Source organism: Aedes albopictus, chromosome 3 (genome assembly GCF_035046485.1).
Source record: "Aedes albopictus strain Foshan chromosome 3, AalbF5, whole genome shotgun sequence".
NCBI classification, from domain to species: domain Eukaryota; kingdom Metazoa; phylum Arthropoda; class Insecta; order Diptera; family Culicidae; genus Aedes; species Aedes albopictus.
Genome location: NC_085138.1, coordinates 28472592 through 28495974, shown reverse-complemented (window position 1 = coordinate 28495974; position 23383 = coordinate 28472592). Strand labels below are relative to the sequence as shown.

The window sequence follows — 23383 nt, the reverse complement described above, 5'->3', positions numbered from 1 at the left end:
CACAAATTTTTACAGATACTTCTGCAAGTATGAATTGACGAATTCCTCCAGGATTTTTTTTCATGGTTTTCTTCAGTGATTCCATCATGGATTGCTTCAGAGACTTTTTCAAGAATTCCTCTAGGGGATTCACCACACATTTCTCCGGTAATTTCTTTTGGAATATCTTTAGAAGTTCCTCCAGGGATTGTTCCATTGCTTTTAATGACGATTCCTCCAGGAATTTCTCCAGGGATTCTTAAAGGAATGTCAACAGAGATCCTTATAGGTATTTCTGCAAGTGTTCCTTCAGAGATTTCTTCAGGGATTCCCCCAATTGCTACAATAATTCAATTTAGAATAACTCAAAGTATTTCAGCAGGAATACCTTTCAGAAATCCTTTCAGAAAATTTTACCTGGAATTTCTTATAACATTGTACAAAACATTCTTTTGAGAGTGTGTCCAAAGGTTCAAAAATAATTCGTCCAGAAATTATAGCAGACATGGATTCAGTAACAAATTTTGAAAACGACGTATTGGTGTAGCATTGATTATACGTCGTTTTCAAAATTTGTTACTGGATTAATCTTTTGCTCTACAGAAATTCTCCCAGCAATTTGTTAAGAAAGCTTACCTAGAATTTCGTAAGGAATTCCTCATGTGATTGCTTCCGGGAATTCTCATGGGATTTCTTCTGGTATTCCTCCTGATTTTTCTCCAAGAATCCCTCCAGGGATTCACTCGGGAACTTCTTCTGTGTTTCTTTAAGGAACAACTCCAGGGATTATTTTTACAAGGAGGATCGTAGTAAGCTGTGCGTGCGGATGGACGTGTTTTCTATTAGCTGTCACGTTTTTGCTCGTCTCCGCTGAAAATTCAATTTGGCCGGTGATCGGTGATGTACTCGTTTTCTGTGACAGTGATAATGTGTGGCAACTTAATAGTGTCGGTTTATGAAGAGACTTACTTATATATTTGGCGATTTGCCTACGTGTCGACGTTTTTCCTCGTCGATTCGGTCGATGAAAAGATTCCGTGTGTGATACCGAAGAGGATCAGTGAGGTGTACTCTTTTTCTGTGATACGGCGACATAGTGGAGATGGACGTGAACACTTTTAGTGTGTCAATTTCAGCATTTCACTGAAGAATCGTCTCCGTTTGAAGATGTGTGTTTCGGATTTCGGATCTCGGAGACGGGTCCGGAATAGATCGATTTCAAGCAGGAAAATGCAACGCTCAGAGTCAGTGGACTACGCAGAACTTGGTGAGATCTTTCTGATTACACTCTATATACTTTACATTGTTATATAACTACTTGTAAGTTGAAAATTCGCTATTTTCAACATCCTGTCATCTATTGGAAACTGCTTCAGTTCTGGGCTCTTTCTAAGTTGATGAAGGGATTTATAAATGCTTGCAAGGACTTGGCCAGGTGTGTGGAGCTGAGTGGGTCTATGACATTGTAGATATTAGCGACATCAGCAATGTCAATGGATATATTCAACTTTGCAACTCCACCCAAGATTTGTGCAAGTATTCATGCTATGCTATGCTATGCTAACTCCAGGGATTATTTTTAAAATTCCTCCATGGATTCCGCCAGGAGTTCTTCTTGGAATTCTTTCAAGAACTGCTTCAGGAATTAATCCAGTACTTTCTCCAGGGACTGTTTAGGGATTCCCTTAAGAATTCCTCTTGGAATTGCTTCCGGGATTCTGCTGCGATGTCTTCAGAAATTCTTCAAAGGATTTGTTCAAGAATTTCTTCAGGGATTCCTGCAGGCTTTCTTTCAGGGATTCCTCTGAGAATTCCTCCAGGGATTACCTCAAGAATTTCTTCAGGACTTTACTTGGGAATTCCTTCTGTGTTTCTTTCTGGAACAATTTATTTTTAAATTCCTCCAAAAAATCCCTAACGAACACTTCTTAGGATTCCTTCAGGAATTCCTCCTTGTATTCTTTAAGAAACTCCTCCATGAATTAATCTAGGAACAGTTTAGGGATTCCATTAGAAGTTCCTCCTGTAATTGCTACTGAAATTCCTTCTGAAGTTTCTTCAGTAATTCTTCTAGGGATTCCTCCACGAACTCTTCTACGGATTCCTTCAGAATTTCTCCATGCATTCCAACTGCAATTTCTTAAGAGATTCCTCCGAAAATTTCTTCGGGAATCCCTCTAGAAATTCTTCCAGGGATTCCTCTGGGAAAATTCTTCCAAGAGATTCCTCAAGAAAGTCGTCTAGAAATTCCTCAAGAGATTTCTCCAGGAGATCTTCTGGAGATTCCTTCTCAGGAATTTCTGCAGGCATTCCTCAAGGATATCCTCCAATGATTCCTCCAAGAATTTTTTTAAGGTTTCCTCCATGCATTCCTTCAGAACCTCTCCAGGCATTCCTCCAGGAATTCCTCCAAAGATTTCTCCATGAATTACCTTTTGGGATTTCTCCAAGAATTCCACCAGGAATTCTCTTAGTCATTCTTCCAGGAATTTATCCAGGCATTTTTTCAGAGATTCCTCGTTAGATTCTTACAAAGATTTCTCCAGGAGTTCTTTGAGCGATTCCTCTAGGAATTCTTTCAGATATTCTTCCAGGAATTGTTCCAGGGAGTCCTCCAGGATATCATCCAGAAATTTACACAGGGTCTGCTTGAGCAATTCCTCTAGAAATTACTCCAATTATGTGTTCAGGAATTTCACCAGAAGTTAATTTCTTCATAAACTCTGTCAGCAATTCATCCAGGAATTGCTTCAAAAAATCCTTTAGGGATTCCTTTAGAAATTTTTCCAAGATTTTCTGTGGGAATACCTTCCGGAAATTTTCCAGGGATTCCTTCTGGAATTCTTCCAAATTTCCCTAAGGAATTTCTGCAGAAACTCCACCAGAAATTCCACTAATAATTCCTCCAGGAACTTCTTCAGGGATTTTTCGAAGGATTTCCCCACGAGTTTCACTCCTCCAGGAATTTATTCAGGGGTTCCCTCAGAGATTTTTCCATAAATTTCTATAAGGATTCAGGAATTCCTTCGAGGATTTCTTCAGGAATACCTCTAGAAATTCCTCGAGAAATTCCTGGATTTTTTTTTAGAAACAGACAAATAATAGAAATATATACAGAAATCTCCCAGAGTTCCTCTAGAAATTCCTCTAGGAATTCCTGCAGGCATTCATCCAGGGTTTAATCGAGGATATTTTCCAGAATATCCAGTAATTATTACTGGGCATCGTTCAGAAATTATGTCAGCAATTCCTCCAGGAATTTCTGCAGGAAATCTTCAAGGAATTTCTTCAAAGATTTTTCCAGCAAATTCTCCAAGAATATCTTCAGCAATTTTTCAGGGATTCCTTCAGGCATTCCTCCAAGATGTCCTCAAGGAACTGCTTCAGGCATTCCTCCATAAATTTATCCCGATATTTTTCCACAGATTTCTCCAGGAAATCCTCCAGAAATTCCTCCAAGGATTCTTCCATGAAATCCTCCTGGAATTTCTCAAAAGATTTTTCATGAATTTCTTCAGGAACTCCTCCCAAAATTCCTCTGGAGATTTTTCTAGGAATTCCTGCAGGAATTCTTTCAGGAATTGCTTCAAGAGTTCATCCTTCATCCAGAAATTTCTCCAAGAATTATGCCAGGAATTTGTTCAGAAGTTCTTCCAGGCATTCCTCCAGGATTCTCTCTAGAGATTTTTCCAGGAATTTCTCTAAGAATTCCTCCACAGATTTCATTAGAAATTTATCTGAAACTTCTTCTAGGGATTCCTCAAGTGATCTGCAGAAATTTCTCTATAGATTCCTCCAAGAATTTATCCAGGGATTTCTCCAACAAAACTTAAAGAAATTCCTCCGGGGATTCCAGGACTCCTCCAGGCATTCCTGTAGAAATTCCTCCAGGGATTCATGCAGGTGTTTGTACCGGTATTTATTCTGGAAGTGTTCCAGGGTTTACTCCCGGAATTCTTCTAGGGGTTGCTTTAGGAATTCTTGAAATTATTTCTTCAGAATCTCCGCAGAAGTAACTGTGACTTACTTTAAACATAAAAGTACTTACATGCTGAAAGTGCTTTCAGACATTTCTCCAGGGAATCCTTCAGGAACTTAACTAGGGAAGAGTTTTTTTTTCTAAATTTTTATTGAGGAAATTCACCAGAAATACCTCCAGGAATTCCTTCTTAAATTCCTCCATACATTTCTTTCTGAATAAATTCCAGGATTTTTTTCAAAAATTCCATTGTTTGAGAGTTTTTTCGGAAAAACCTGCAGGAAATTCTACAAGAATTTCTATAGGCATTCCCTTGTGGAATTCTAACAGAAATAACTCGAGGGTTTCCTCCAGTGAAATTCTTCCAAGGATTCTTCCATTTCTATAGGGATATGCTCTGAGATGAGTTACACTTTAGGGTGATTCCTGCAAGGATGTTCTCGGAACGATTCAACTGAAGGTTTATTCTTAGTGGAGTAGAGATCCAAGACATTCCAAGACTGCTAATAAGCTTAGGCAAACTAGATAATCAAATACGGAAAGAACTCCAGTTAGGCATGGAAGACATTATGCAGACATTGTGAAGAAAAAAAATAATCTTCGGACGGGTTTCGATTTTGTTCCGCTGGACAAAACATTTTGAAGGAAATAATTAAGAAAATTCTGGGTTAGTCCGCAAAAGAGTTCGTAACTTCCAAAAGATTTAAGCTTTAACTTCTTACGAATGTTTTGTAGATTTTACAAAAAAAAAATCCAGAAGAAATAATGCACGAGTAAATAAAAATCGTAAATCTTCCAGTAATGGATCACTAAAATAACTAAAACGGCCGCTATGAAATAAACAGATAGCACCACCGTAGCCTTGTGTGTTTGACGTAACTCGACTGCTGTCACTGTGTTACCGTCCATATACGGTGGCGCTTTTGTTTTGATGTGGTGAGTTGCGGAAAAGTCGGCTGAAAAGTCGGAAAAGTTGGCCACCGCTACCAGTACCACGTTGATTTGTGTAGAACAGGCGAGCCTTTTTCAACGTATTGTACAAAAAAAAAAAACAACAACAGCGTGACTGCTGAAGAGTTAAATGATGCTTCTAGAATATAGTTTTACTATATTCAATTTCATCATGTTGCAATTACTTATAAAAGCTAGTAGGTAAAAATTGGCTAAGGGTGGTTGCCCCCCCCCCCCCTCCAACCGAAAAGCTGGCTACGCCCTTGGCGTCACAATACGCTATCATAGTGCAACGAAGAAATCGTTCCCTGTGGTTGTGAAATACGATGTCTTGTATGCAGAAAATCCACGCACACATTTTCTTACATCCTTCCCAGGCGAAGATAACTTGTTGTTTACATTTACCAACGGGAAAAAAATGATTTATTTGAAATGTGATTTAGTGAACTTTGAGTGCCACAGAGCTTTTGTGGAGTGTGAACTGAAGGTTGGTTCAACAAATGAACCTGGAGAAGTTAAAATTGAACTGGTGACGAAGAACAATTCGGCTAGCTGCTGCTTTGGTGCAGTTGCCTTCGTAGTACGCAAAACGAGAAAAAAATTGAACTCGTAATTGGAGTGAAATTGAAATGTGAAATTTCGCGTGATTATTACAGTGCTATAGGGTCTGGTTATTGATAGTCTACATCTTTATGCTTCCATCTGATGAGCCATTGGCAAAGGGACGGTGGAATATCTGTAATTATTGACTATTTCCCCTCTAATATGACGGGAATTAACGCATATGACGATGTAGATTTCTGCCCTGACTAAAACTTCACGTTAACTGTTATCCAGTTAGATACGACAGTCGGTGGGATCACTAATATGCACTAAGAAACCGTAAACAACACCGTTTGGGAACCACTGCCCTAGACGAAGTAATTGATGCTTCGGTATGCAAGAGGTTAAACCGTTTAGCTCGGGAGGCTACCATCACCATCACATCATCGCCGGTCTTCCTTCTCTGTCAGAATAGTTCTGGCGGAAGGGTTAGTCACTCCCGATCCCGAACAAATCCAGAATGCCGGCCGGAGGAATGTTGAAGCGAATGTTGAAGCGAGAAAATATTTGTTAGTTAATTTATGCCGTAAACTGTTTGAAATTCTCGTAGTTTTCCTATACCAGAACCTTGACGCGGAGAAGAAGCAGAATCAGAGAGAGAGGAAAAAAAGAGGGAAGTTGACGGAAAGACCACAAAAATTAAACGATATGGACGGTCATAGTCATAAACATAAACGAGCGGCGAGCTGAACTTGGACCATAGCCTAGCTAGACCTAGACCGACGAGACCGAACCGGCGAGTAGTTTATGAAGAAGTAGTAGCGGACGGGACGCCAAAATCTCGTTAAAAAGAAGCGGATTAGAATACCTGATCTGTGAGGTGTTTCATCATCGCTTGTGGTTGAATCGTGGCGACGACGTCCTCACTCCCGTTCTCTACATATAGCTGACGGTCGTCAGCAGGTAACCGTAGATCCGGTGATTGGCATTCCTCCGACTGGTTCCCTCTTGTAGGTTTTGAAGATGATTGATTGTAATCGGTTTTAGATCGAGTTAGCGATTACTGTAAAAGATCGTTAAGAGGAGTAAAGGAGAACTGGAGAATGAATTATTATGAGTAGCCGATTAAAAAAAAATCATTTCCTGCTGTTTCACTTTCGTATTACCAAAATTTTCTCAATAAAGACTGATAAACATGTGGACATTCACTAATGAATGATTTTCTTATTTTTATTTTCAGAATGGAATAGAGCAGTTCGCTATATGTATGCTATCTGTTTGAAAGGTGAGACTTCAGTTAAGAATTACTAAGATTTTTAACTATTTATGCAACGAGTTGCAAAATGAAGATTTTTACAGCACAAGTCGTACATTTATCTAACGAGGCTTGCCAGATAGAACGCAAGGTCAATCTCAGGAAAAAAAATCGGGAAGGAATCACAGTAGAAACTCCTCATACGGAACATCTGGAGGTATCCCAGAAAGAGCTCCTGAAAAAATCCTCAAAAGGAGGAATCCTCAGAAAAAGGAATCCCAGCTGAAGCTCATTAAGAAATCTTCGAAGGAACTGCTTGAGAAATTCCAAAAGGAACTCCAAGAGGAATCACAGATGAAATCCCCTAAAACGTTAGATAGAATTCTTGGAGTAATCTCAGAAGGCACTCCTAGGGGAATTCTCAAAATGGGGAATTAAAAAAAAAACTTTCTGAGAAATCCCAGAAGGATTTTTTTCTTGGGAAATCTGAAGTTTCCTCCAGGATTTTTTTAAATAATGCCTTCCGGAATTTTCCCGGGAATTTGTTCCAAAATTTCTCCAAAAGTTTCCTCTGGGATTCTTCTCCAGGAATTTGTTGTAAGATTCATCCTAGAAGTCCCTTCGGAATCCTCCCAGATATTCCTTCAATGATTCCTAAAGGAGTTCTTCTTAGCATTCCTCTGAAAAAGTTCTTCGTAAGGTTCTTTTCAGCTTTTGAACAAATCTAAAACAAAAAACTAAATTATATTTAATAAATAAGTATAACACATCTACCAAAAATGTCGTTTGCCAGCTTTTTGGTCGAAAGTGTGCTAAATTTCAACTATTATTACTATTGGTAGTACCACTACCAAAATAACGTTTACCCTACTAGTGTGATTGAAGTAAGTTCAAATTAGTTCTTCGCGCGCTACAGAAGAACATCAAAGATATGTGCCTCCCGCCAATCCTCATGAGAGAATTCCAGAGGAAAGTCTTGGAATACTTCCGTAAGGAATTCAGAAAAAAAAATCTTCAGGGATTTCCATGAAAAATGTGTAGGAGAATTCCAAATTTAACATCCGGGGAATTCCGGAATGATTTGCAAGAATTCCAAAAGAAATTCCTGCAGGAATCCCGGAAGAAGTTCGTGGAAGAATTACGGAAACAGTTATTGGAGAAATCACGGAAGGAGTTGCTGGAGGATTACCGGAAGAAATTCCTAGGTGGGCTGTAGAAAAAATCTTTAATCGGCAAAAAGTTCTTGGAGGAACTCCGGATGATTCCCAGACAAAAATCTCCTGGAGGAATCTTGAATGAAATTCCTGGATGATTACTGAAGCAATCCCGGATGAAAGTCCTGGAGCAACCCTGCAAAGAATTTCTGCAAAACATCCCGGAAAATATCCCGGGTGAAATTGTTCAGCCGCTGCTGGTGTGATCACTGAAGAAAACCCTAGACAAATTCCAGGAGGTAACCTATACTTTCTGAAGAAGTCCCAGGAGAGGAATCCCAGAAGGGATTGATGGAGGATTCTCGGAAGAAGCTTCTAAAGAAGGATTTCCCTGATGAATCCCATAAAGAATTAATGGATGAATTTCATCAAAAATTCCTGAAGAAATCTCAGAAGAGACTACCTGAGGAATCCTGGAGGAATCCCAAAAAGAACTCATGGGGCGATTCCAGAAGGAATTTCTGGAAGCATCTCAGAAGAAACTCCTGGATGAATTACTGGAGGAGCTCTTGGCCAAATCTTAGAATGAATTCCTGGAGAAATCTCAGAAGGACTCCTGGAATAATCCCGGAAGGAAATCCTACAGGAATCTCGAAATGAATATCTGAGTAGACCCCAAAAGGAATACCTAAAATTAAAATTAAAAAGAAAATCTGGAGAAGGCCAAAACAACTCCTGATACAATCTCAGGAGAAAACCCCGAAAAAAACCATGAAGGAACTTCTGAAGGAATCATAGAAGCTTTTACTGAATATTCCTAAGAAATTTTTGAAGAGTCTCCTGTAAAGTGCTTATTGATTTATTTGCGGTAAAACTCCTGGAAGAATGTCAAGAGAATATACGGCTAAATGAGCATGGGCATAGATGACCACACAATTCGTAGTTGCTACTCCGTGATTGACCTGAGTAATCGAAATTGCACAAGGAACCAATGAATAGGCCTTGGGACTAGCTTACTATTCTCCATGTGCACAGTTCGAGAGCTCTAAACTTTAGTAAGGTCAATAACGGCGCCGGCCACGTCCTTGCGGTCATCGAGGCTGGGAAGGAATGTTAGTGAGACAAGCGTTGTTATAAAGACCGCGAATCGCTGCATCTCTACGTTTGTCTCAGGAAGGAATTTTTGTTAGTAGGGTAGGGTACATTGTCAATATGGGAGTCACCTATGGTTGGTGATGTGATTTGACAATGGGTCAATAAACACTAACTTTCGCGCACAATCGCCGCGCAAACAGATGCGTGTAAAACCAAAGCTAACGAACAACATATCTATTCATAATCCCGCCCTTATTAAGGACAAACGTCTTGAAATCCCGCTTGAACAGTGCATCAGAACTTCAGACGCACAAATCTCAAGAAGCAAGCTTCAAACAACAGTGCATTTTATTATTCTGTTCTTGCTCACTTGTAGTAAGCTTAAAATAAGAAGATAAGGTGCGCTGGTTTTGTTTACGAAGAGATTTGTGCGCTCAAAATCGTGAGTAGGTGTCAAAGTTGGCCATTGCAGCGGCCATTTTGGGATTCTAACAAGTCTGCCCTTAAGCCTTGATTGTAAGCAAATATACTATATTAACAATATAGGTCACTTCGCGTTTTCTCATGCAACGACATGGAGACACTGTTCACGAATGATTACACAAGTTTACAAAATAAAACAAAAGTCGTGAACTTGTGTCAACGACCAAAATTTTTGAAGCACAATTTAGTGCTGATTTCGAAACCGACCTTCAAAAAATTTAAAGTAGAACAGTTTTTGAGTTTTAGCTCAATATCGAGTTTTGTAACTTTTCAAAATATGTAATTTACTAAAATTCAAATATATTGCGTTTTGTTCAAGCAATTTTAAATCTTTTTCCATAAATTAAAAGCTGAATACAATACCATTCGATCATCTAAATACAGGTTTCGTGTCGGATTGATGAAATTCAAGATATTGGCGAGTTTTAGGGACGATCTTCTTAAATTATAGCAAAATTCCCTAATTTTTTTGAAGAAATGTATTTTTTTCAATAAGAAAAAAACAATTTAAAAATACTTTCTCGACGTTTATTTGACATATCATATGTAGGCGAGTTACAGTAAAAATTTCAGCTCATTCGGAGCATTGATTACGGAGAATGAGATGTTTGAAGTGAGCGACTTTGCTTCAAAATAGAACAAAAATCGATTTCAAATCATCAACCTTGTATGGAAAGTCGAAAAAAATTCCGCTCTACTGTAATTTTTTTCCTTCGCGTTTTCGAACTCAGGGCATGATTCTACACCAAAAATGATCATCAGCTTACCGAGTTCAAAAATGCTGTAAACTAGTGTTACAGCACTATCTGTTGTCAGAAAAAGTCAATACAGGTCGGACTCGATTATCCGGGGGTTCAATTAACCGGGGGCTCGATTATCCGGGGCTCGATTATCCGGCAAAAATGGCTCGATTATCCGGGGAAAAATTTGTTTATGCTTTGTTTACGAGATTTAAGATTATAATATGTCAAAAAATGTAATAAACCTTAAATACAACACCTGAAAATTGGATTTAACCTATTTGAAAATTGTTTTTATTTTTTCACATTTTTCAGCTAAAATTTCATTTTCAAAAAACATGATTATATTAATACCTGACGTTAAGTCAAGGCACTACAACGTCATGTATGTTAGCTTCTATGTTAAACGAACAGTTTTTGATTGAAGAACATCAAAAATAAAAGAAAATAAGCATGGCTCGATTATCCGGGTGATTCGATTATCCGGGGTAAAATAATTTTGGAGACACCCGGATAATCGAGTCCGACCTGTAATTATATTTTGATCCATTTTACCATGCAATGCGACATTTATCGAAAAAAGATGTTAGGGGTGTCGAAGTTTTTTGTTCCCAAATAATCGATTAGTAAATAATCGATTTACAATATACGTACAATACACTCTGTTCCATAACTATAGATCCATCTAATAATTATTTGCTATTTATTCAAAGTGCAACTGATTATTTTATGCACTTAGCCATTATGATTACCCATTTGCATTACACATACTACCATATCATTTTATTCATGCACGTGTGTGTATACAGATAAATAAAAAAAAAACTGTAATCCCTTTGTTTAATGACTATAGATCCAATACATGTAAGTCATTCGTTGTGCCTAATCAACGCGTTGTTTTAGGTTCTGTGCTCAGGTTTATTTCGGCGTTTGACGTATTGTTACGTGTAAACTTCAATTTATATTATGTCGTGTGCAAAATATAAATCTGAAGTTGAAATAAGTAAGATTTTGACACATCAAGACAGGTGTTTAACAGTTTGTGAAATGTATCGTCGTGTAAGCAGATTTCATCGTGCCGTTGTAATTTTTTTTTATAAAATCCAATTCGATACAGCAGGAAGAAAACACGAGAAAGCTGTCTAATCGCACAAAACGGAATAAGGATCGCAATCAACTCACTAAAAAGTTTGAACCAGTTAAAGCAAGAACTAGGTAGAACCTGTAAATATCACTTTATCTCCCTGCCTTTATTCGATCCCGATGGTTTTGTTCTAGATTTTCTCTCGATTTGTCAATATACTATTTTTACAGGTGACTGTACCTGGTTTCCAAGGTGCAACTTATTCTGAGAAGGTGAAATTATAACTGTTTGGTGAAGGTTTTTTCCTAGTTACGAAAGTTTAAAAATTGATTCTTCATTTCGAACTCTAAATTTTTCAACAAATTACATTTCATTATGCTCATCTCGATATATCGAGATGGGATGGTCCTTCAACATGCGGGGAATAAACATTTGTTTAAATATTCATTTGATTGGCTTCTCAAGACATATTTGACACTTTGGGAGACCTTTTAGGTCGAAAAGAAGTTCAGCTTGTATCGACCGAATGCCGTTTTTTTCGTACTGGAGAGATTTACGAAAACAACCACGCTAGTTCTCAAGGAATCTCTCGGGGGTGGCGGCATGATGGTATGGAGAGGGTTTCGTCGACTCGAATGGACGGGCATTCAGGGATGTGCCGAGCTTCTGAACCAGAAAAAAATATAGTATGGTTTCTTGCAGCAACGCCGTTAAACAAATTAGACAACGTTTTATCAATACACTTGTTCATACGGTTCAAGCAACTACGGCTTAGTTTCGTGAAAAGATTATTCAGATTAAAGAATGATGAGCTTCTTACCCTGACCAGAACCCAATTTAGAATTTCTAGTGTTGATTATAGAAGCAGTGTGTAAATAAAATAAGCCGTACGGATGTTTTCCAAATCTAAACCGTGTAGTTGTTTGTACGTGGAATAAAATCCAATAAAAGTTAATTAAAAGTATCCTGAACAGGCTGTTTGAGCTTATTAAGAACAAAAGAGAGACTACTCATTATTGATATGTTAAATGTTTTGTGTAGCTTAAATTAACTAGAATGAATTCTCGCTTGGATCTATTGTTATGAAACAAGGGAATTTATATAAGATTATTTATCAGATTCAGAGAACACATGTAATATCGAATTATTATTTTTCTCATGTCTACTCTAAATAATGAATTAAACAGGAGAACAATATGATTGGAATTCATTTTACATATCTGAGTATCCAAAAATATTGTTTGGATCTATAGTTATGAAACATAGTGTATATGTTGTAAGGCTGAGGAAGGGCAGCTGATTATCTCGGAGAAACACAAGTTTAGTTGCATCATTGCTTATGTTAGCTCTGTGAAAGGGAGGGCGCCCTAGCACTTCACAGGCTGCGTTTACAGTTAGGTTTTGATTAAAATAACCATTCATTTATAAATTCTATAGAAAATAAATTCGTTACCTACTTCGGATACGGCTCTAACTTCCGGTAGTCCCAACGTCTCAGGTATCTTAGAAAACGCTTTCTCTTGTCGATCAACTCCTTCAGATGCACCTTTGCAGCAGATTGCGAGGAAACTTTTCCATAACTAACTGCAGACTTATGATTTGCGCAGTCATCAGGCAAAACTTATTTAGCTTCCATTGAACAAAACAAGAAAAGCACTTTTCTAGTAATGTTTCACAGGATTTCTCCGTGGGTTCATCTGAGTATTTTTCAAGGATTTATCTAGAAAAATTCTTTCAAGTATTATTTGAAGGTGGCAGAAGTCCCACCAGGATCTCTTCCAAAAATGACCAAATCTTTGGGATTTCTTCATTCACAAATGCTTACAGAATTCTACCTGTAATTCTTTCAAGTATTCCTTTAAAAATTTCTCCAAGAACTAGGGTGACAAAGGGTATTATCGGTGGGTTGTTTTTTTTCGTCATGAGGGATTTTTGTGGGCCAAATTGCCTGGTATTTTGGCGTACATATAACTCAGCTTGGTTGGGAAGGATGTGAGGCTAACTCAGAGATTAACAGGCTTCAAAAAGCCTCCCATGTCGAACAGAACATAACAGTCGAAAATACGTAAGTTACCCGGAAATGTCAAGGACTTCTTCAGGAATTGCTCCAATTGCTTCTTTTAAGTTCTTTAAAATATGTTTCCAATAATTTCTCCGGGGAATTTCTCAAAAGTTACTTCTAGGACTCCCAAATGCATTTTTCCAGGAATAATTCAATGAATACCTCCAAGGATTCATCCTGAAAATCCTCCACCGGTTCTTTCAAAGGATTATTACGAAAAAATATTGAAGCACTTCAAATGCACATAAAAACATAACATATTATAGCGGAACCTTACAAATTCGTAATAAATTAGGACATCACAATTGGACAAATACAACACAGAACAGATAATTGCCCTGTTACCCTAATGGATAACAATTTCCGATGAGAGGATGACGAGGTTTCATAAATGTTGTTGGTCCATCAGTCAATCCTGTAATCGTATTTTCTCTGGCAGGTGCCTTTTGTTCACAACATTAGTTGCTTTCATAGCTTGAGTTTTGGCTAGGAATTTCTAATCCTAAAGGGGCATGGGCATACCGATACCGGGTTCATCACTAGAGCTCTATAACTTGAAGTCTGTGCCAGGGAAAGGTTTACATCTCTAGTACTTAATCGCGGCCCGAAATGGCCTGAATGTTGGCAATCGAAATAGGATTGCGGGCAATTGCGGGCCTCCATTCTGCCAGAACCCTGTAAATGCGCATTAATACTATGGGAATATTTACAAGTTAAAATACAACATTTAACACAAAAATAAAACTTGTGATAGGCCCTTCAAGAATCTCCACATGAATACTAAACCCAACACGAATTTTCGGAAAATAATTGGGGATGAAAAATAAAACCAAAAGAAATCCCAGATATATGCTTGGACGGGGTCTCCAGTTAGTGGTTAAGGCTATGGATCGCCAATCCGGAGACGGCGTGTTCGATTCCCGTTCCGGTCGGGAAAATTTTCCTCGACACCCTGGGCATAGTGTATCATTGTACTTGCCTCACAATATACAAATGCATGCAATGGCAGGTAAAGAAAACCCTTCAAACAAATACTGTGGAAATGCTCAAGGAACACTAAGTTGAAGCGCGGCAGGCCAACCCAAGTAACAATTCCATCGCTGATTGGTTTTGTTTGATTTTTATTGATGTTTTATTACAGCAATGATTAAAACTCATAGTTTTATGACTGCTTTTATGAAAACCATTAATAAAATGTTTTATAGTATACTTGAAGATATCCATAAAGACAGATTTTAAGAGTAAACAAAACTTTCCGATATGTAAACCTTCTGGCAATTATTATTACCGCAATAAAACTGTTAAAACTCTCAACAGATGGCGATCCGTTCGATCAGTAACGACATCTGTTGGTGGAAAAGCAGAAACTACGTCACTGCTAGGTTTATTGCGGTCATCATAAAAGTAAATTTGCTTTCATTTTATTTTCGCTGATTATGGTCGTCGCCATATTGAAGAATTAGCTTACGTGAATGAAAAATAGTTAATTTTGCTTAAATTAGCAATGAATTGGTAGTTTGCCGTCATTTCCATAACATGCTCACATAAATAAACTCTCTCTGCTGAGTTTTCTTGTGATTCGGGATAGTTTTACTAAATTCACAAATTGATTTATTTCATTCCAAGATGATAATATTCACTATTTTTGAAGCGCATTAATTTTATGATTCTGCAACCCCAATATTCACGGTAAAATTTAAGGCGCATAAGCCTCCCAGCACAATAACTACTAAAATACTACTTTGAAATAATCGCTTTCTACTTACGAATGATGTATCCTCCTGAACTTTACGTGCCATCGAAGAAGCTTCTCTGCATCTTGAGCTGTCATAGTTTTTGTTGAAAAAAAAAACAACAACAATCGACAATGGGAAATATTTAAACTAGGTTTTAAAACGGGTTTATTGCTACTCTTAATGCGGTTTGCAAAAACCTCTCCGAGAGTGGTCCACTTAGCCGGAAGATACTCTTAAAGAGGTTATCAAGAGGTTTTGATGTATCCCAGGTAACCAATAAGCACTTTATTCAGCATTATTTCTGCACTATATGCGCCTTTACAGCTGGTCATTTAATGCAACTCAGCCGTATATGCGCCATAAATGCTACTTAAATGCTGGTTTTGGCCCAATATACGGCTGTTTAAATGCTAGACCTTCAGGAACTTCACGTCAAAATAGTAACGCCTTCAATGTAACGCATCATACGAAACAAACCAAAATAGAAAATTCGCCCCTCTCACTTCCCTTCTCCACTCACTCTGTCATTTTACCATCTCATTATTTGCTGCATATGTTTTGGTTGGTGTGTCTAATTTGTTTTTTGCTGATTTCTACTCTGACTGCGATTCGATCTCAAGACCCGCCGATTGAATATGCGTTAAGGAGCTGCTGCGCGCTACAGGATAAGCTGAAAATGGAACTGTAAAGTGCGCTGATTTTTTGTTCTATTTCAAATTTGTTGTGTTTAAGTTACAATCCCTACAAGGTTGCATTATCTTGCTTTGGGCGAGGTTGAACTAGGGAGAGGACGTGCATAGATGCAGTAAACTAATGAAATCTTATGTTTGCCGATGTGCCGTCAACACCCCTCGGTGCAGCGACGCCGCTTGCGGGGAACACTTTCTAACAGGCCGCACATGAACAACTTGTCAAGTGTGACAAGATGTGATAGAAGTGTCAAAGCGATCGAGACATGCAAGTCATCGAATGTTGATTTCGTCCTCGTAAGGTCACAATATCAGAAAAATTTGTTAAAAATTTTAAATACTTATAAATTTATTGGCAAGTCTTATATCGAAACTGTGAATTTGTACTTAAAACTAGTGATCTGAACTGAAGAAATTGTAAGTAAATTAAGATGGAAGCTAATTGAACTTAAAAACTAATATGTACACAATCTTATAGCTAAACGCAGATTCACAAGGATTATCGATACAAATACTTATGAATTATCACCTGAACTTGATTGTAAGTAGCTAAAATTGATACAAACTAGACTTAAAACTAATATGTACAATATGTTTGTAGCAAAACTAAAACCTAAGGCATCTTCGATACGATTCCTCTCTAATCTGTAGTGCGATCACTAAAATCGTAAGTTGTTTACATTTGTTATCATATCATCACCATAATAAAATTGAATTTTGTAGCTTGAAGCTAACACCACCCAAAACCGTGTTTGCTGTCGAGATTTAGTGACTACCTGTCCCAACAGCCGATGTCATGATTAATTGGCATGAGTATAGTATTGTTAAAGTAACCCCATCAGACATCGATTATGTTGATTACGTCTGGCAGACCGTGACTATAAGATAGAAATTTTAAATAAACAAAGTAGTTCTTTAAACTTAGCTGCAACACAATATTATTTCAGCAGTTTTGTGGCGATAAAATGGCATTCGGGATGCTTAAAAGGTGAAACAGATTCTGCATTTGAAATGCGACATAGCAGCTAATGGTGTTTGAATAGCATGTTGTATGCTCCTTTAAGGCGGTTAAGCTGTCGAACTGCTATGCTAGGGCAGCAAGCATAATAAATGCAAATATAAAACTGCACACTCAAAACAGATTTGCGGGCTCGGCAAAAACGCGCACAGCCGTTTGCTCAGTAAAACTATCAGCTGATATCCCAGCAAAAAGTGACATTTGTTAGCTGACTCTCAGCAAAACGATTGCCGAAGCTCAGCAATGAACTGTCAAAATTGCTGAGATCTCAGCAAAACTATTGTTTGCTGATTACTCGGCTGTGCAAATCTCGGCAAAAGAATGGAAAAATGCTGATATCCCGGCAATCTGAATTAAGTGTGTGATGTACCGCTTATTTAAATGCTTATTGGTTACCTGGGATGAATCAGTTTTTTTGCAAGTTTTATAAAATTAGTCATGAAGATCTCTTGTAGAGCCGAACAAAACTTAAAATGTTACTTGGGTTAGGAAGTATATTCAATGCAAAAGTCAAAATCTTAACTTGATTCCATGTGACATACCTATCTCTTTCCGCAAGTTTCAATCGATCTTCTCGTCGCGACATAATCCTCTGCGTCAAGCGTGCGGCGGCGATATGCACCGAAATCTTTTAATCCCTATTTATCAAATTCCATTCTCGGAAAGCCACACGAAGCTCCCAAAAAAATCGAGAGAACCACAAACAAATCCAAATTCGTTAGAAGCGTAATAAAAAAAAATCGAGGCGCAAAGGCAACCGGTTGCGATCACGCTTTTGTCACGATCCGTTTTCCGTAAAGAACCACACACACTTACCACCGCTGCGCGATACGACGCGATGCGATATCCTTTTCGCATAAATTAAAAATTTTATTGCTTGCTTGCGCTCTATATGGTAGCTTAGAGGTAGGTACTCGTCGACGTCGTCGTATTACCTCGCCCGCCAGACATCAGAGAGAGGGCAGGTCTCGCATTACTTGGTTGTTTATACGATCGACCGGCCGGTGCGGGCGGCGGCGATGATCGCTCGAAAACGTCCGAAACGTGCGTGCGACAAAAAGCGTAGTAAACCGAAAGAAACTTATAGGGTCGGTTTCTGATGAACGATCGCGCACTGAGGATCAGGTTCAAATTCGATCGTTCGAGGGAGACAAAACAAAACGGAAACCTAACTTGGATATCACCGTAGTCACCGCCAACCACGCTGCCATTGTAGATCACACAAGTCACGGCTTCCCTGCTGAACCGAACGAAGCCTTTCTTCGGGTGTGACTCATAGTAGAGCTGCTAGACCTGATTATGTATGCTCAGGGTGCGATCAGGTTACGATCGCCGTGCTAACGGACCGATATGCAACTGGACCTGTGTGCTGGCTGACAGTAGTGCGGGAGGTGCTTGGAATGGGTAATTTTTGGATCGTAAACGAAAGCACCTCGGGCCACCAGGTGGTGGGAACGATCATTGATGATCCTCGGTGCATTATAAGCGTGTGACGCTTGGGTGACGGTTAGCCGTTTCACCAATGTTTTCCGCTAATTTGAATTAACTTTTCACGCGAAACGAGATCATCATGCCAACCAAATGTCAATCCATCAACTTGACCGCGTCGGAAACAGTGCTGGCTGTTTTGACGACGAAAATAGGAATCCACCGAAAAACCAAGCCAAGTCATCGGGTTCTTTTTTCGAACCATCGTCGCGTCGTCAGCCCCACGCCTCCATTCATTAGCGCAAAGTGAGTGATGTGTACGTGCAAGCGCGGCTTAATTGTGTTTATTTTACTTTATATTTTTACACCAAACACACGCGGCGACTTGAGTAGAGGCGACTTGAGTCCGAAGCGGATGGCGAACCGTGGGAAAATTAAAGTACCTTCGCGTCGTACAGAATTCTCTGTTTTTGTTAGAGCTGTCGAAGCTTCCGTCGAAGCTCGCCCACGGCCAGCATGGGGACCTTCTCGCTTAACAAAAATTTATTTGAGCATTAAGTCACATTAATTGTGTTCGGATATGGCGGATTACCTCCTCTCTCGGCTCGACTTTTTGGGGGCCACACGCATCGCCTAACTTTAGTCACTTATCCCCGCGGTCATCATCATCGATATCCATGGGGCAATTGAAGAAAAAAATCGAATAATTGAACGATTGTGGTGTCATTGTGAGTCACCGAGGGGAACGGTGTAAAATACGTCTTTGGCTTAGAAAGATTCAATAGATATGTTACACGCAAGCTTTGACTTGTCTTTCTGTTATTCAAATGGATTGATATCAACATCTCCAAACTATTCCAGTATTGTCTGTATTGAGTAGCAGCCCAGGTGTGAATCTGAAGCTTTTCCCAACACTTCGATATCGGAATAGCCGGCTCAAGGCCAATGAAGTCATGTGATGCTCCAGTGCGAACTAACTCATCAGTCAATTCATTTCCAGCGATGGAAGAATGGCCAGGTACCCATACAAGGTGAACAGCGTTTGCCGAATTCATCTCCTCGATTTGAGTTCGACAAGCAATAACTATCTTCGACCTGGAGTTGACCGAAGCAAGTGCTTCAATAACAGCCTGGCTATCTGAATAGAATTATATTACACTCATTGCACAATTATGGGTCACTCAAGGAACAATCATTTCATAATATGAATCGTTTTTCATACAAAAATAACACCTTCATTATTTTTATTTTATATTCTCTTCATTGAAACTCCTTTTTATTGTTTTATATAAAAATCTGCTTGTAAAATTCACTTTAGGCGGTGAAAATTACTGAAATGTTGGTAATTAATGAAAACCACAATTATGGGTCAAAATTGGCTGTGTAACAATTATGGGTCAATTTGTTGCCTATTATGGGTCACTCAAGAGGAATCGGCTGAACAATAATGTTTTGTCTATTTTTTCAATAAATGGTCACTTATTCTAGATAGATCAACTATATTAGAATCTAAAACTGGTCTCAAACCTCTTAACGAAGCGTGTTTTCACGATTTGGAATCAATTTTTCAAAATTGGGACAAAATCTCCAACATAACCACTGATAAACGCCTAAAAGTATGCAATACCCATGTACGCAGAACTGTCAATATTATGCTGCACAAAAAGTGACCCATAATTGTGTAATTTTCGGTGTTCCTTGTCACAATAATGAGTCATTTAAATTTTGCCTGAAATAAGCTTTAATTAGCTGCAGTCACATGAATTTTTACATTTAGAACGTAAATTATACTTTTGTTCTGGTGACGATACCATTTCGCACTTGAAAATCACTAAAGCTCGCCTTTACAGAGCTTACGAAATCAGCGCACGCACTTTCTGATGTTCACAATCGAAGCGTTACTTCGAAGGATGGTTTTATGCCGAACAAAAAATTACTGAAAATATGTATGTTTCGACGTATAAGCCCGTGTGCGATACGTATAGTGGCACAAAACAAATCAACTCATCAACGAAAAATGATAATGGCTAACAAAAGCTTGTAATTAATTAGAATTTATCTATTAAAGTGGAAAGTGACTAATAATTGTGTGTGACCCATAATTGTGCAATGAGTGTACTTTGCCCATTATGTGCTGCTGAAGTGCTGATTGCACTCCGCACATAAGAGCAAAGATTTCGGCCTGAAAAACGGTGCAGTGTGTACCAAGTGAATAAGACTGATGCAGCCTTAGCTCATGAGAATAAACACCAGCGACCTTCGAGAAGAGAGCCATCAGTGTATCATACGATGCCGTCTGAAATACATCTCTCCAGATAAGTAGATGTCCACTCTTCCCGGGAAGGGAATTTCGTGGAAAATGTCCTATATGGAAAATTACAAGCAATTGTAAGATCACTTGGAGCAAGGACAACTTTGTCCCAATTCACCAAAAGTGGAAACAACGAGGTGTGTGTTGATGTGTTCACAGGAGTTTCCTCTAGTAGACCGAGTACCCGTAGACGGTAAGTGCAAGAAAGTGCTTCTTGTTTGAGATGAATGTGTAGCGGAGCAACGTCAAAGAGAACTTCGAGCGCTGCCGTGGGAGTTGAAGAGAACGCTCCAGACATCGCCATTAAGCACATCCTTTGCAGATGGCCTAACTTTGATTGGACCGTTCTCATTTCGCCCTTTTGCCACCACACAAGACATCCATAGGCCAATATTGCCCGAACAACAGTTGCGTTAGTCTATTTGATATACTTGGGTTTTAAACCCCAAGTTGTACCAAAGGGTCGCCGGCATTGCCCGAAGGCCATACAAGCTTTCTTGATTCTAAACTCAATGTGAGGTGTCCAGGAAAGCTTGGAATCAAGAATGACTCCAACGTACTTTACCTGTTCAGTCACATCGATTTCAGAATCAAAGAGACGCAAAGGTCGAATGCCATTAAGGTTTCGCCTTTCCGTAAAAAGAACAATAGATGTTTTACTCGGATTTACCGAAAGGCCATATCGGCGACCCCCAACCCTCAACTACCTGAAAGGCGCTTTGCATCAGGTCGAAAAGGGTGGTGATACACATACCAACTAACGATGAGTTTCCTCAATAGCGTATCTGTTACGAGATTTCACAAAAGTGGTTACAAGACTCCCCCTTGGGAGCATCCGCAAACAATCAATTTCCTAAATCCCAGGCCCAGCTAAACGTAATGTCGAGAAGAGATATCGGTTTTTCAGTATTTGATGAATCCAATTAGAAATCATTGGAGAAATACCATGACTCCGTGCGGCTTCCAATATGACATCGAAAGGGACATTGTCAAAAGCACCCTCGATATCTAAGAAAACACCCAAACAAGATTGCTTTTGAGCGAATGCTTTCTCGATATCGTAAGCAACCTTGCGTAAAAGAGTCACAGTGGATTTACCAGATTGGTAGGCATGTTGGTTCACATGAAGAGGCACGTTGGCCAGATGAACATCACAGATGTGATGATCCACAATGCGTTCTAAGCATTTCAGAAGAAAAAAGGTCAAACTGATAGGTCTGAAACTCTTAGCTTCTTCATACGACGCACACTTCACAGTAATATCCCGTCAAGATTTGGGAATATACCCTGTAGCAAAACTGCAAACAAGTTTTTTTAAACATGTTTGAAATAGTAATCAAATCCCTTCTGAAGCAAAATAGGATAAATCCCATCTGCCCCAGGAGATTTGAAAGGAGCAAAGCTATTAAGTGTCAACTCCATCGGTTTTATAGATACAACACTCTGAACCGTAGCCAGGGTATCATAACTACAAGAAAAGAGATCGGGTTCGTCCGAAGATGTAATATCCACACATCCAGGGAAGTGTGAGCTGAATAAGCATTCCAGAACTTCCTCATCAGATGAAGTCAGATCGCCATTTGGCAAACGCAGTTCGTTCATTCGGAAATGCTTAGATTTTGCAAGGATTTTGTTTAACCGACTGACTTCACTCAAACATTTGGAAACATTCGTACAAAAGGTTTTTTCAGCCGGATCGTTCAGCAGACCGGATCCTGTAGGCCTTGCGAGCCGACCTGAAAGCACAGAGAAACTGACGTAACACTTAGAACAAATTCCATTCAAAATCATCGTCACAAAAACGCAATCGCCCAATGCTAAACGTACTGTGTTTGGCCGGGCCGCCACTAGATGGCGGTAGTGGGCAAACGTCAAACAGGAACAAAAACGATACCAGCGCCGCGAGTGGTAGATCGACCTACTTCTGAAAATTTGAATCAACCGTTAAAAAGGTGATCGATGGGAAGCAATGAGAGTGTGACGTCTGTTTCTCTGTGCTGAAAGCCTCCGAACCAGCCGAACGTCGTCTGTTTCAACTCTTTCTACATTGTTTCCTGAGTTTCGCCAGATCAGAGATCTACCAAGGGGTTCCTCTTGTGATCTTCACAGACCGTAGTGGGCATGCTTCTTCAAAAGCTTCCATGATGAAGGTCGTTGTAGTATATGATATATCAACGGCATCATCTAAATCACTTGGAGTGTCAATGGATGGTGAGTATCTATTAGCGTGTCCTAAAATTGCACATAGTCAAAAGGCTTGGGGACTCACCCTGCGTTTGAGTATGTATTATGCTCGTATATAAACCATTATCAGTACATAACTCTTAAAATTGCCATAGCCTACTGAGGCATCTCAAAATGGTACCTAATGATAAAGTTTCTCGCTAGTAGGTACCTTTCTATATCAAACACGGGTAAAATTCTGCTCCCAAAAATCATAAAAACGACTCATGATTTCATGAGCCTAGTGCATTTTCGTTTTATAAAAATACACCATGATTTATGGTCATGATGGTATGATTTATTGTCTCGTAACGCTATCAATGCGTTACTTTTTTTCAAAGATCGTAAAGCTAAATCATATTTTTGAGATTTTGAATCATGGTGTCGGATGCGCATCGCTTATGACCCTAGTGGATTTTCTAGGACCATGTATCTAAATCATGTTGTTAAGATTTCGAATCATGATTTCGGGCGCGCATCGCTTATAAGTCTGGTGGATTTCTCGGACCATGAAGCCAAATCATGTTGTTGAGATTTCGAATCATGGTTTCGGGTGCGCATCGCCTATGAGACTGGGGGATTTTCTCAATCAAATCAGCTCGTAAAATGGACTATTGGCTAACATATTTTAGTTTTAATTTCGCAAAAAGGGA

General features: G+C 39.1%; 1 protein-coding gene across 9 annotated transcripts in view; it reads left to right on the top strand.

The window, feature by feature from the left end:
- Positions 1-23383, top strand: part of LOC109426167 (interference hedgehog-like) — a 282604-nt gene that overhangs the window by 51929 nt on the left and 207292 nt on the right. For 8 of the 9 annotated variants that reach the window (XM_062860334.1, XM_062860330.1, XM_062860331.1 and 5 more), the window contains exon 3: positions 6693-6737. The exons of the other annotated variant lie outside the window; for it this stretch is intronic. The gene's annotated coding sequence lies outside the window, so the exon portion shown is untranslated. The remainder of the gene's footprint in view (positions 1-6692; positions 6738-23383) is intronic. 9 annotated transcript variants of the gene reach the window in all.